Source organism: Salvelinus fontinalis, chromosome 29 (assembly GCF_029448725.1).
Source record: "Salvelinus fontinalis isolate EN_2023a chromosome 29, ASM2944872v1, whole genome shotgun sequence".
NCBI classification, from domain to species: domain Eukaryota; kingdom Metazoa; phylum Chordata; class Actinopteri; order Salmoniformes; family Salmonidae; genus Salvelinus; species Salvelinus fontinalis.
Genome location: NC_074693.1, coordinates 677,346 through 691,263, shown reverse-complemented (window position 1 = coordinate 691,263; position 13,918 = coordinate 677,346). Strand labels below are relative to the sequence as shown.

General features: G+C 46.4%; 1 protein-coding gene across 3 annotated transcripts in view; it reads left to right on the top strand.

Moving 5' to 3' along the window:
• Positions 1-13,918, top strand: part of LOC129827306 (endoplasmic reticulum-Golgi intermediate compartment protein 1-like) — a 47,215-nt gene that overhangs the window by 15,320 nt on the left and 17,977 nt on the right. For all 3 annotated transcript variants that reach the window (XR_008755109.1, XR_008755108.1, XM_055888031.1), the window contains exon 2: positions 4,464-4,525. The gene's annotated coding sequence lies outside the window, so the exon portion shown is untranslated. The remainder of the gene's footprint in view (positions 1-4,463; positions 4,526-13,918) is intronic.

The following is a 13,918-nucleotide window of genomic DNA, read 5'->3' as shown; positions in this document are numbered from 1 at the left end:
TTGAAAAATTAGCAAAAAAATAAATACTTTTTTAAAGAAGAATAAAAAACATAACCAAACCAACTTTGAAGTCTGGAAAAGAGATCCCACCTTGGTCAACTAATAGAACAAGCATGAAGTGCTTGTAGTGAGGAACACTAAACCTCTGGATTAGAGAGCCCTGCTGAAATAGTAAAAGATTTAAAACAAGTTGTACACAATAAATAAATGAGATACTTATTTACAACCTAAAACTGTTTAAAAAAGAAAAACATAAAACATTTTATAAATCTCATCTCACAGCAAGACGACTAAGTTAGCAGCAACGTCTTTAAAAAAAAATATGACGTAACCTAATAATAGAACTGTCCTTTTATCACAACACTGGAACTTTTCCAAGTCAATACCACATTTATTGCCGCCCAGGCCCGCCGGTGTAACTGCTTACTCACTACACTAATGTCATGTCACTGCATGATTGTAGCAAGTTTACTAACGCGTTAGTTCTATTAGCTATGCTGACTATGACTTTAACTAATATGGTGACAACGATGTAGGCTGTGCGTAGCGGTTATGGTTATGAAAGGGTTTTTCACCTGGTCACATACAGCTGATGTGTTGTGCATTGAAGTAAACAAGTGAAGGGAAGAGAAGGAATACAACGTGGCTGCTATGAGAGTGAACTGTGTTTACTGTGTGATCAGGGGTGTATTCATTCTGCTGATTCTGTTAAAATGTTTCTTAAATGAAAGCAAACAGAACAAAAGAAAACCTCTTGTTTGCAACTGTTGGACTGTGTGAAAGGCGGTATTGAATGTCCCTGTCTCCTCAAATTTGTCTCACGATCTGTTTCACCTACAGTTGAAGTCAGAAGTTTACATACACCTTAGTCAAATACTTTTAAACTCAGTTTTTCCACAATTCCTGACATTTAATCCTAGTAAAAGTTCCCTGTCTTAGGTCAGTTAGGATCACCACTTTATTTTAAGAATGTGAAATGTCAGAATAATAGTAGATTGATTATTTCAGCTTATATTTCTTTCATCACATTCCCAGTGGGTCAGAAGTTTACATACACTCAATTAGTATTTAGTAGCATTGCCTTCAAATTGTTTAACTTGTGTCAAACATTTCGGGTAGCCTTCCACAAGCTTCCCACAATAAGTTGGGTGAATTTTGGCCCATTCCTCCTGACAGAGCTGGTGTAACTGAGTCAGGTTTGTAGGCCTCCTTTCTCGCACACACTTTTTCAGTTCTGCCCACACATTTTCTATAGGATTGAGGTCAGGGCTTTGTGATGGCCACTCCAATACCTTGACTTTGTTGTCCTTAAGCCATTTTGCCACAACTTTGGAAGTATGCTTGGGCTCCATTGTCCATTTAGAAGACCCATTTGCGACCAAGCTTTAACTTCCTGACTGATGTCTTGAGATGTTGCTTCAATATATCCACATAATTGTCCTCCCTCATGATGCCATCTATTTTGTGAAGTGCACCAGTACCTCCTGCAGCAAAGCACCCCCACAACATGATGCCGCCACCCCCGTGCTTCATGGTTTGGATGGTGTTCTTCGGCTTGCAAGCCTCCCCCTTTTTCCTCCAAACATAATGGTCTATTGTTGTTTAATCAGACCAGAGGACATTTCTCCAAAAAGTACGATCTTTGTCCCCATGTGCAGTTGCAAACTGTAGTCTGGCTTTTTTTATGGCGGGTTTGGAGCAGTGGCTTCTTCTTTGCTGAGTGGCCTTTCAGGTTATGTCGATATAGGACTCGTGTTACTGTGGCTATAGATACATTTGCACCTGTTTTCTCCAGCATCTTCACAAGGTCCTTTGCTGTTGTTCTGGGATTGATTTGCACTTTTCGCACCGAAGTACGTTCATCTCTAGGAGACAGAACGCGTCTCCTTCCTGAGCGGTATGATGGCTGCGTGGTCCCATGGTGTTTATACTTGCATACTATTGTTTGTACAGATGAACATGGTACGTTCAGGCGTTTGGAAATTGCTCCCAAGGATGAACCAGACTTGTGGAGGTCTACCATTTTTTTTCTGATTTTCCCATGATGTCAAGCAAAGAGACACTGAGTTTGAAGGTAGGCCTTGAAATACATCCACAGGTACACCTCCAATTGACTCAAATTATGTCAATTAGCCTATCAGAAGCTTCTAAAGCCATGACATAATTTTCTGGAATCGTCCAAGCTGTTTAAAGGCACAGTCAACTTAGTGTATGTAAACTTCTGACCCACTGGAATTGTGATACAGTGAATTATAAGTGAAATAATCTGTCTGTAAACAATTGTTGTAAAAATTACTTGTCATGCACAAAGTAGATGTCCTAACCGACTTGAACCGACTCGTTGAAAAACGAGTTTTCATGACTCCAACCTAAATGTATGTAAACTTCTGACTTCAACTGTACGTTGTAAACTTTCATTCATAGGCTAGGTTGTAGCAACCTCATGATGGGTAGAGGGAAAATTAGAGTTTCATGTAGTAGCCTAAACCCATCACTGTTACATTGAACTGGGTGAATGGAATATGAATGACAGTATCCTAAACCTATCACTGTTACATTGAACTGGGTGAATGGAATAATGAATGACAGTAACCTAAACCTATCACTGTTACATTGAACTGGGTGAATGGAATATGAATGACAGTCATCCAATATGCTGTAATAGAATTAAGGCCATGAAGAAAAAGTCTTAAACCACCACCACTGATACAACAGTATGAAATAACACACATGGAATCATGTAGTAACCAAAAAAACAAATCAAAATATATTTTAAATTCTTCAAAGTAGCCACCCTTTGCCTTTGACAGCTTTGCACACTCTTAACATTCTCTCAACCAGCTTCATGAGGAATGCTTTTCCAACAGTCCTGAAGGAGTTCCTACATGTGCTGAGCACTTGTTGGCTGCTTTTCCTTCACTCTGTGGTCCAACTCATCCTAAACCATCTCAAATGGGTTGAGTTCAGGTGATTGTGGAGGCCAGGTCATCTGATGCAGCACTCCATCACTCTCCTTCTTGGTCAAATAGCCCTTACACAGCCTGGATGTGTGTTGGGTCATTGTTCTGTTGAAAAACAAATGATGGTTCCTCTAAGCCCAAACCAGCTGGGATGGCTTATCGCTGCAGAATGCTGTGGTAGCCATGCTGGTTAAGTGTGCCTTGAATTCCAAATAAATCAGACAGTGTCACCAGCAAAGCACCCCCACACCACCACACCTCTTCCTCCATGCTTTATGGTGGGAAATACACATGCAGAGATAATCCGTTCACCCACACCACGTCTCACACAGCGGTTGGAACGAAAAGTCTCCAATTTGGACTCCAAACCAAAGGACAGATTTCCACCGGTCTAATGTCCATTGCGCGTGTTTCTTGGTCAAAGCAAGTCTCTTATTCTTATTGGTGTCCTTTTAGTAGTGGGTTTCTTGGAAGCAATTCGACCATGAAGGCCTGATTCACGTAGTCTCCTCTGAACATTTGATGTTTATGTGTCTGTTATTTGAACTGTGAAGCATTTATTTGGGCTACAATTTCTGAGGCTGGTAACTCTAATGAACTTATCCTCTGCAGCAGAGGTAACTCTGGGTCTTCCTTTCCTGTGGTGGTCCTTATGAAAGACAGTTTCATCATAGGCTTGATGGGTTTTTGCGACTGCACTTGAAGAAACTTTCAAAGTTCTTGAAATGGTGCGGATTGTCTGACCTTCATGTCTTCAAGTAATGGACTGTCGTTTCTCTTTGCTTATTTGAGCTGCTCTTGCCATAATATGGACTTGGTCTTTTACCAAATAGGGCTATCTTCTGTATACCACCCCTACCTTGTCACAACACAACTGATTGGCTCAAACGCATTAAGAAGGAAAGAAATGCCACATTCACTTTTACCAAGGCACACCTGTTAATTGAAAAGCATTCCAGGTGACTACCTCATGAAGCTGGTTGAGAGAATGCCAAGAGCGCAAAGCTGTCAAGGCAAAGGGTGGCTATTTGAAGAATCTCAAATATAAAACACAATTTGATTTGTTTAACACAGCTTTTTTAGTTACTACATGATTCCATATGTGTTATTTCTTAGTTTTCATGTCTTCATTATTATTATTTTACAATGAAGAAAATAGTAAAAATATAGAAAAACCCTTGAATGAGTAGGTGTGTCCGAATATATACAGTAAATACATCAAGTAATAGCTTTTTTAAGAATGATTTCCTGTTGCATTGAAAGGTAACCAACCTACAGCACTAGTCTTTACTTCCCTTCACATCACTCGCGTCATCCTTGTGGTAGAGAGAGATAGTCATGGTAATGCTTTCAAGTGATTGCACATAAAGGAAGATAGTTCCTACATGATAGTGCTTGCTTTCTTATCCAACTGATAATCCTGTGAACCCCGTTCATTGCTGCTTGCAGGTATGTTTTTGTTTTTCTAACCCTTCCCTCCCTTGTTTCTTTCTCTTCCATTAGGTTGGATGTCTACAGGAAAGTCCCCAAAGACCTGACCCAGCCCACGCACACAGGAGCTGTGGGTGAGTAGCCCTCTCGCACGCACGCACGCACGCACGCACACACACACACACACACACACACTTCCCATGGTTCAGCTGGTCAACTCACCTGTCAGTGCAGGTATGTACCTGTCACCTCATGGTTCAGCTGGTCAACTCACCTGTCAGTGTGCAGGTATGTACCTGTCACCTCATGGTTCAGCTGGTCAACTCACCTGTCAGTGCAGGTATGTACCTGTCACCTCATGGTTCAGCTGGTCAACTCACCTGTCAGAGTGCAGGTATGTACCTGTCACCTCATGGTTCAGCTGGTCAACTCACCTGTCAGTGCAGGTATATACCTGTCACCTCATGGTTCAGCTGGTCTACTCACCTGTCAGTGTGCAGGTATGTACCTGTCACCTCATGGTTCAGCTGGTCAACTCACCTGTCAGTGCAGGTATGTACCTGTCATTGTAAAGGTACTGCCATACTCCAGGTACTTCTCCATTTAGGTAGGTGCAGTGGCGTCATACACCCATTATTTTAGAGGGGGCACAAGGTACGAGAGGATGGAGGCGGGTTGGCACCCCTTCCGAAAGTTAAAGAATTTAGCATTTTTCAAAAACCTGAAACATCTTTCCCCTGCAATCTAGAGCCATAATCATTATGTCTTATTCTGTAAAAAAAAAAATATATATATGGGTATGGGTGGGGGTATAGATGTGGGTATGGGTGGGGGTGTAGATGTGGGTATGGGTGGGGGTGTAGATGTGGGTATGGGTGGGGGTGTAGATGTGGGTATGGGTGGGGGTATAGATGGGAGTATGGGTGGGGGTGTAGATGGGGGTATGGGTGGGGGTATAGATGGGGGTATGGGTGGGGGTGTAGATGTGGGTATAGATGTGGGTATGGGTGGGGGTGTAGATGTGGGTATGGGTGTGGGTATGGGTGGGGGTATAGATGGGGGTATAGATGTGGGTATGGGTGGGGGTATAGATGGGGGTATGGGTTGGGGTGTAGATGTGGGTATGGGTGGGGGTATAGATGTGGGTATGGGTGGGGGTGTAGATGGGGGTATAGATGTGGGTATGGGTGGGGGTATAGATGGGGGTATGGGTGGGGGTGTAGATGGGGGTATGGGTGGGGGTGTAGATGTGGGTATGGGTGGGGGTATAGATGTGGGTATGGGTGGGGGTGTAGATGTGGGTATAGATGTGGGTATAGATGTGGGTATGGGTGGGGGTATAGATGTGGGCATGGGTGGGGGTATAGATGTGGGTATGGGTGGGGGTATAGATGTGGGTATGGGTGGGGGTGTAGATGTGGGTATGGGTGGGGGTATAGATGTGGGTATGGGTGGGGGTATAGATGTGGGCATGGGTGGGGGTATAGATGTGGGTATGGGTGGGGGTATAGATGTGGGTATGGGTGGGGGTATAGATGTGGGTATGGGTGGGGGTGTAGATGTGGGTATGGGTGGGGGTATAGATGTGGGTATGGGTGGGGGTATAGATGTGGGTATGGGTGGGGGTATAGATGTGGGTATGGGTGGGGGTATAGATGGGGGTATGGGTTGGGGTGTAGATGGGGGTATGGGTTGGGGTATAGATGTGGGTATGGGTGGGGGTGTAGATGGGGGTATAGATGTGGGTATGGGTGGGGGTGTAGGTGGGGGTATAGATGGGGGTATAGATGTGGGTATGGGTGGGGGTATAGATGGGGGTATGGGTTGGGGTGTAGATGTGGGTATGGGTGGGGGTGTAGATGTGGGTATGGGTGGGGGTGTAGATGTGGGTATGGGTGGGTGTAGATGTGGGTATGGGTGGGTGTAGATGTGGGTATGGGTGGGTGTAGATGTGGGTATGGGGTATAGATGTGGGTATGGGTGGGGGTGTAGATGTGGGTGGGGGTGTAGATGTGGGTATGGGTGGGGGTATAGATGTGGGTATGGGTGGGGGTATAGATGTGGGTATGGGTGGGTGTAGATGTGGGTATGGGTGGGTGTAGATGTGGGTATGGGTGGGTGTAGATGTGGGTATGCGGGCCTCCAGTTGCCCATCCCTGCTCTACACTCTCTCTGTACCCCCACAGATGATAGTGCTAGATGTATCTAACGTCCTGCCCAGGCATCTGTAGGGAGAATTGGGGGGGGGAGGGGTACTCTTTGCCTGCACCCAAAAAAATATTGCTGACAAATCTTATTTTTTTAAATAAATAATTATAATGAAACGTGGGCTTTTTAAAAGGAAGATCAGTAATTAATTTATCATCAGAAATGAAGTAAACATGACCCATATGGGCATAACGCCACTGGGTAGGTGGATACCTGTCATCACTCAGGTGAAACGTCACCGTGTGTCAGAGAATGCTAATGATTAGCTGTGGCCCCGCCTCCTCAGCCCTCAGGCGTTCTGTAACTGTCAATCCTCTGGTATCCTGTGGAATCTTTTTTGTTTCTTTGTTCTGTCATGTTGTTTTCCTGTTTTGTCACCAGGCTTGTCACTGTGTCAGGCGCCTGACAGTGATGTAAACACGGGGATTACTAGGAGATCAGCTATGTGCTTGTATTTGTTTTCAGTTTACTAATCATTACCCGGGATTGATTCATCATTGGCCCATCCCTGATGACATCACGGGACGATGTCCAACCCTTTTGTAACACTTGGGGTGACCGTTAACAATGCCTCCCCACACTTTACTGGGGGGCAGGTCACCTGTTTAGGATGGCATTGAGTGAGTGTCTCTCCAGGTCTTGCCCTACTCCATATTGACCCCTGACCCGTAGTCCATACAGAATGGGACTAGGCACCCCTAGTCCCTACAGAATGTACTCAGAGGGGCAGCCCTAGCCCCTTTGTGAAGACTGAAAGATGTTTAATTAGTGTAAAGAGAAATGGTACAGATTCCTTATATTGTCTGGTAGAATACCATCTTGATAGCATAGTATTGCTGGTACTTACAGTAAGCATTCATTTCACATCTACAAGGAATGTCTATGCTACTGTCTAGGGGTCCAGTTGTTATTGCTCTCCTGAACAGGTAGACTCATAGTTCACATGTATTCACCACAGTAAGGGGGGAGAGCCTCCTCTCTCCCCCCCTTACAGAGCCTCCTCTCTCCCCCCTTACAGAGCCTCCTCTCTCCCCCCCTTACAGAGCCTCCTCTCTCCCCCCTTACAGAGCCTCCTCTCTCCTCCCTTACAGAGCCTCCTCTCTCCTCCCTTACAGAGCCTCCTCTCTCCTCCCTTACAGAGCCTCCTCTCTCCCCCCTTACAGAGCCTCCTCTCTCCCCCCTTACAGAGCCTCCTCTCTCCCCCCTTACAGAGCCTCCTCTCTCCCCCCTTACAGAGCCTCCTCTCTCCCCCCTTTACAGAGCCTCCTCTCTCCCCCCTTACAGAGCCTCCTCTCTCCCCCCTTACAGAGCCTCCTCTCTCCTCCCTTACAGAGCCTCCTCTCTCTCCTCCTCTCTCAGGGTTCTACAGAGCCTCCTCTCTCCTCCCTTACAGAGCCTCCTCTCTCCCCCCTTACAGAGCCTCCTCTCTCCCCCCTTACAGAGCCTCCTCTCTCCTCCCTTACAGAGCCTCCTCTCTCCTCCCTTACAGAGCCTCCTCTCTCCTCCCTTACAGAGCCTCCTCTCTCCTCCCTTACAGAGCCTCCTCTCTCCCCCCTTACAGAGCCTCCTCTCTCCCCCCTTACAGAGCCTCCTCTCTCCCCCCTTACAGAGCCTCCTCTCTCCCCCCTTACAGAGCCTCCTCTCTCCCCCCCTTACAGAGCCTCCTCTCTCCCCCCCTTACAGAGCCTCCTCTCTCTCCCCTTATAGAGCCTCCTCTCTCCCCCCTTACAGAGCCTCCTCTCTCCCCCCTTACAGAGCCTCCTCTCTCCCCCCTTACAGAGCCTCCTCTCTCCCCCCTTACAGAGCCTCCTCTCTCCTCTAAAGATCACCTATTTAACCGTTTGTCTTGTGTAGTCTGTTCCTGGATGCCAGTGGGTTCAGTCCCCTTCAGGGTTTTTTCCTGATGTAAATAAATACTACACGCGTTAGGCTGGTTTCATCAGTCCCAAAGTTAGCCAATAAACGACTTCAACACAAATACAGGATATATGAATAGTTATGAGCCTAAAGATGACTCAATAGATATTCCTTGGGCAGCCAAGTTGAATAAATTAAAAACTTCTGTTATGTGTAAAAGAGTGTTTTAGTTTTACGTGTCCTATAATTTTATGTGTCCTATAATGAACCTGAATGACTGATGTGTTCGAGGGGCTGACACCAGTCTATAATCTTAGTTAAACATTTACCTTTTAGAATCAACACCACAGGACAGCTCGTCCAATGACGTTGCTCAACCACAAGATCACATGACCCGCCGAGTATCTAGGAGACGGTCGCCGCGTAAACAGGCTTCACCTTGCTGAGAGAGCTCCCCGTGACTCACTGTCCCGACTGCCGGTCACGTGGTCTCCATGGTAACGTGAGAGAACCGGATAGACCGGATGTTACAGACAACTGGGCAGAGTCTAAAATGGCACCCTATTCCCTACATAGTGTGTGTATCGGCCCTGTAGTGCACTATGTAGGGAACATGGTGCACTTGGGATGTGACTCAGATCCTTCCTGTATTTATCACAGGCTGTTACATGTAAATATAGAGCTCGGTACCAGAGGACCGGTCCAGGGTTCTTCAATAGGTTGTTACATGTAAATATAGAGCTCGGTACCAGAGGACCGGAACAGGGTTCTTCAATAGGCTGCTGTTACATGTAAATATAGAGCTCGGTACCAGAGGACCGGACCAGGGTTCTTCAATAGGTTGCTGTTACATGTAAATATAGAGCTCGGTACCAGAGGACCGGACCAGGGTTGTTACATGTAAATATAGAGCTCGGTACCAGAGGACCGGACCAGGGTTCTTCAATAGGTTGCTGTTACATGTAAATATAGAGCTCGGTACCAGAGGACCGGACCAGGGTTGTTACATGTAAATATAGAGCTCGGTACCAGAGGACCGGTCCAGGGTTCTTCAATAGGCTGCTGTTACATGTAAATATAGAGCTCGGTACCAGAGGACCGGACCAGGGTTGTTACATGTAAATATAGAGCTCGGTACCAGAGGACCGGTCCAGGGTTCTTCAATAGGTTGTTACATGTAAATATAGAGCTCGGTACCAGAGGACCGGTCCAGGGTTCTTCAATAGGTTGTTACATGTAAATATAGAGCTCAGTACCAGAGGACCGGTCCAGGGTTGTTACATGTAAATATAGAGCTCGGTACCAGAGGACCGGTCCAGGGTTCTTCAATAGGCTGCTGTTACATGTAAATATAGAGCTCAGTACCAGAGGACCGGTCCAGGGCTGTTACATGTAAATATAGAGCTCAGTACCAGAGGACCGGTCCAGGGTTCTTCAATAGGTTGTTACATGTAAATATAGAGCTCAGTACCAGAGGACCGGTCCAGGGTTCTTCAATAGGTTGTTACATGTAAATATAGAGCTCAGTACCAGAGGACCGGTCCAGGGTTCTACAATAGGTTGTTACATGTAAATATAGAGCTCGGTACCAGAGGACCGGACCAGGGTTGTTACATGTAAATATAGAGCTCGGTACCAGAGGACCGGTCCAGGGTTCTTCAATAGGTTGTTACATGTAAATATAGAGCTCGGTACCAGAGGACCGGTCCAGGGTTCTTCAATAGGTTGTTACATGTAAATATAGAGCTCAGTACCAGAGGACCGGTCCAGGGATCTTCAATAGGTTGTTACATGTAAATATAGAGCTCGGTACCAGAGGACCGGTCCAGGGTTCTTCAATAGGTTGTTACATGTAAATATAGAGCTCGGTACCAGAGGACCGGACCAGGGTTCTTCAATAGGCTGCTGTTACATGTAAATATAGAGCTCGGTACCAGAGGACCGGACCAGGGTTCTTCAATAGGTTGCTGTTACATGTAAATATAGAGCTCGGTACCAGAGGACCGGACCAGGGTTGTTACATGTAAATATAGAGCTCGGTACCAGAGGACCGGACCAGGGTTCTTCAATAGGTTGCTGTTACATGTAAATATAGAGCTCGGTACCAGAGGACCGGACCAGGGTTGTTACATGTAAATATAGAGCTCGGTACCAGAGGACCGGTCCAGGGTTCTTCAATAGGCTGCTGTTACATGTAAATATAGAGCTCGGTACCAGAGGACCGGACCAGGGTTGTTACATGTAAATATAGAGCTCGGTACCAGAGGACCGGTCCAGGGTTCTTCAATAGGTTGTTACATGTAAATATAGAGCTCGGTACCAGAGGACCGGTCCAGGGTTCTTCAATAGGTTGTTACATGTAAATATAGAGCTCAGTACCAGAGGACCGGTCCAGGGTTGTTACATGTAAATATAGAGCTCGGTACCAGAGGACCGGTCCAGGGTTCTTCAATAGGCTGCTGTTACATGTAAATATAGAGCTCAGTACCAGAGGACCGGTCCAGGGCTGTTACATGTAAATATAGAGCTCAGTACCAGAGGACCGGTCCAGGGTTCTTCAATAGGTTGTTACATGTAAATATAGAGCTCAGTACCAGAGGACCGGTCCAGGGTTCTTCAATAGGTTGTTACATGTAAATATAGAGCTCAGTACCAGAGGACCGGTCCAGGGTTCTACAATAGGTTGTTACATGTAAATATAGAGCTCGGTACCAGAGGACCGGACCAGGGTTGTTACATGTAAATATAGAGCTCGGTACCAGAGGACCGGTCCAGGGTTCTTCAATAGGTTGTTACATGTAAATATAGAGCTCGGTACCAGAGGACCGGTCCAGGGTTCTTCAATAGGTTGTTACATGTAAATATAGAGCTCGGTACCAGAGGACCGGACCAGGGTTGTTACATGTAAATATAGAGCTCGGTACCAGAGGACCGGTCCAGGGTTCTTCAATAGGTTGTTACATGTAAATATAGAGCTCAGTACCAGAGGACCGGTCCAGGGCTGTTACATGTAAATATAGAGCTCGGCACCAGAGGACCGGACCAGGGTTCTTCAATAGGTTGCTGTTACATGTAAATATAGAGCTCGGTACCAGAGGACCGGACCAGGGTTGTTACATGTAAATATAGAGCTCAGTACCAGAGGACCGGTCCAGGGTTCTTCAATAGGCTGCTGTTACATGTAAATATAGAGCTCGGTACCAGAGGACCGGTCCAGGGTTCTTCAATAGGTTGTTACATGTAAATATAGAGCTCAGTACCAGAGGACCGGTCCAGGTTTGTTACATGTAAATATAGAGCTCGGTACCAGAGGACCGGTCCAGGGTTCTTCAATAGGCTGCTGTTACATGTAAATATAGAGCTCAGTACCAGAGGCCCGGTCCAGGGCTGTTACATGTAAATATAGAGCTCAGTACCAGAGGACCGGTCCAGGGTTCTTCAATAGGTTGTTACATGTAAATATAGAGCTCAGTACCAGAGGACCGGTCCAGGGTTCTTCAATAGGTTGTTACATGTAAATATAGAGCTCAGTACCAGAGGACCGGTCCAGGGTTCTACAATAGGTTGTTACATGTAAATATAGAGCTCGGTACCAGAGGACCGGACCAGGGTTGTTACATGTAAATATAGAGCTCGGTACCAGAGGACCGGTCCAGGGTTCTTCAATAGGTTGTTACATGTAAATATAGAGCTCGGTACCAGAGGACCGGTCCAGGGTTCTTCAATAGGTTGTTACATGTAAATATAGAGCTCGGTACCAGAGGACCGGTCCAGGGCTGTTACATGTAAATATAGAGCTCGGCACCAGAGGACCGGACCAGGGTTCTTCAATAGGTTGCTGTTACATGTAAATATAGAGCTCGGTACCAGAGGACCGGACCAGGGTTGTTACATGTAAATATAGAGCTCAGTACCAGAGGACCGGTCCAGGGTTCTTCAATAGGCTGCTGTTACATGTAAATATAGAGCTCGGTACCAGAGGACCGGTCCAGGGTTCTTCAATAGGTTGTTACATGTAAATATAGAGCTCAGTACCAGAGGACCGGTCCAGGGTTGTTACATGTAAATATAGAGCTCGGTACCAGAGGACCGGTCCAGGGTTCTTCAATAGGCTGCTGTTACATGTAAATATAGAGCTCAGTACCAGAGGACCGGTCCAGGGCTGTTACATGTAAATATAGAGCTCAGTACCAGAGGACCGGTCCAGGGTTCTTCAATAGGTTGTTACATGTAAATATAGAGCTCAGTACCAGAGGACCGGTCCAGGGTTCTTCAATAGGTTGTTACATGTAAATATAGAGCTCAGTACCAGAGGACCGGTCCAGGGTTCTACAATAGGTTGTTACATGTAAATATAGAGCTCGGTACCAGAGGACCGGACCAGGGTTGTTACATGTAAATATAGAGCTCGGTACCAGAGGACCGGTCCAGGGTTCTTCAATAGGTCGTTACATGTAAATATAGAGCTCAGTACCAGAGGACCGGTCTAGGGTTCTTCAATAGGTTGTTACATGTAAATAGAGAGCTCGGTACCAGAGGACCGGTCCAGGGATCTTCAATAGGTTGTTACATGTAAATATAGAGCTCGGTACCAGAGGACCGGTCCAGGGTTCTTCAATAGGCTGTTACATGTAAATATAGAGCTCGGTACCAGAGGACCGGTCCAGGGTTGTTACATGTAAATATAGAGCTCGGTACCAGAGGACCGGTCCAGGGTTCTGTGTCTCACGTGATAGGCTGACTTGATCCGCTCAATCAACGCAGCCACTTTGTAGCGCCAAGAGCAGAGTCACCTCCACTTCCTCATTCATTACTAGAGCTGTCTGTCCACTTCCTCATTCATTACTAGAGCTGTCTGTCCACTTCCTCATTCATTACTAGAGCTGTCTGTCCACTACCTCTACACCTCTCTACCTCTACCTCTACACCTCTACCTCTACACCTCTACCTCTACCTCTACACCTCTACCTCTACACCTCTACCTCTACACCTCTACCTCTACACCTCTACCTCTACACCTCTACACCTCTACCTCTACACCTCTACCTCTACACCTCTCTACTTCTACACCTCTACCTCTACCTCTACACCTCTACCTCTACACCTCTACCTCTACCTCTACACCTCTACCTCTACACCTCTACCTCTACACCTCTCTACCTCTACCTCTCTACCTCTACCTCTACACCTCTCTACCTCTACCTCTCTACCTCTACCTCTACACCTCTCTACCTCTACACCTCTCTACCTCTACACCTCTACACCTCTACCTCTACACCTCTACCTCTACACCTCTACCTCTACACCTCTACCTCTAACTCTACCTCTCTACCTCTACCTCTACACCTCTCTACCTCTACACCTCTCTACCTCTACACCTCTACCTCTACACCTCTACCTCTACACCTCTACCTCTACACCTCTCTACCTCTACCTCTCTACCTCTACCTCTCTACCTCTAC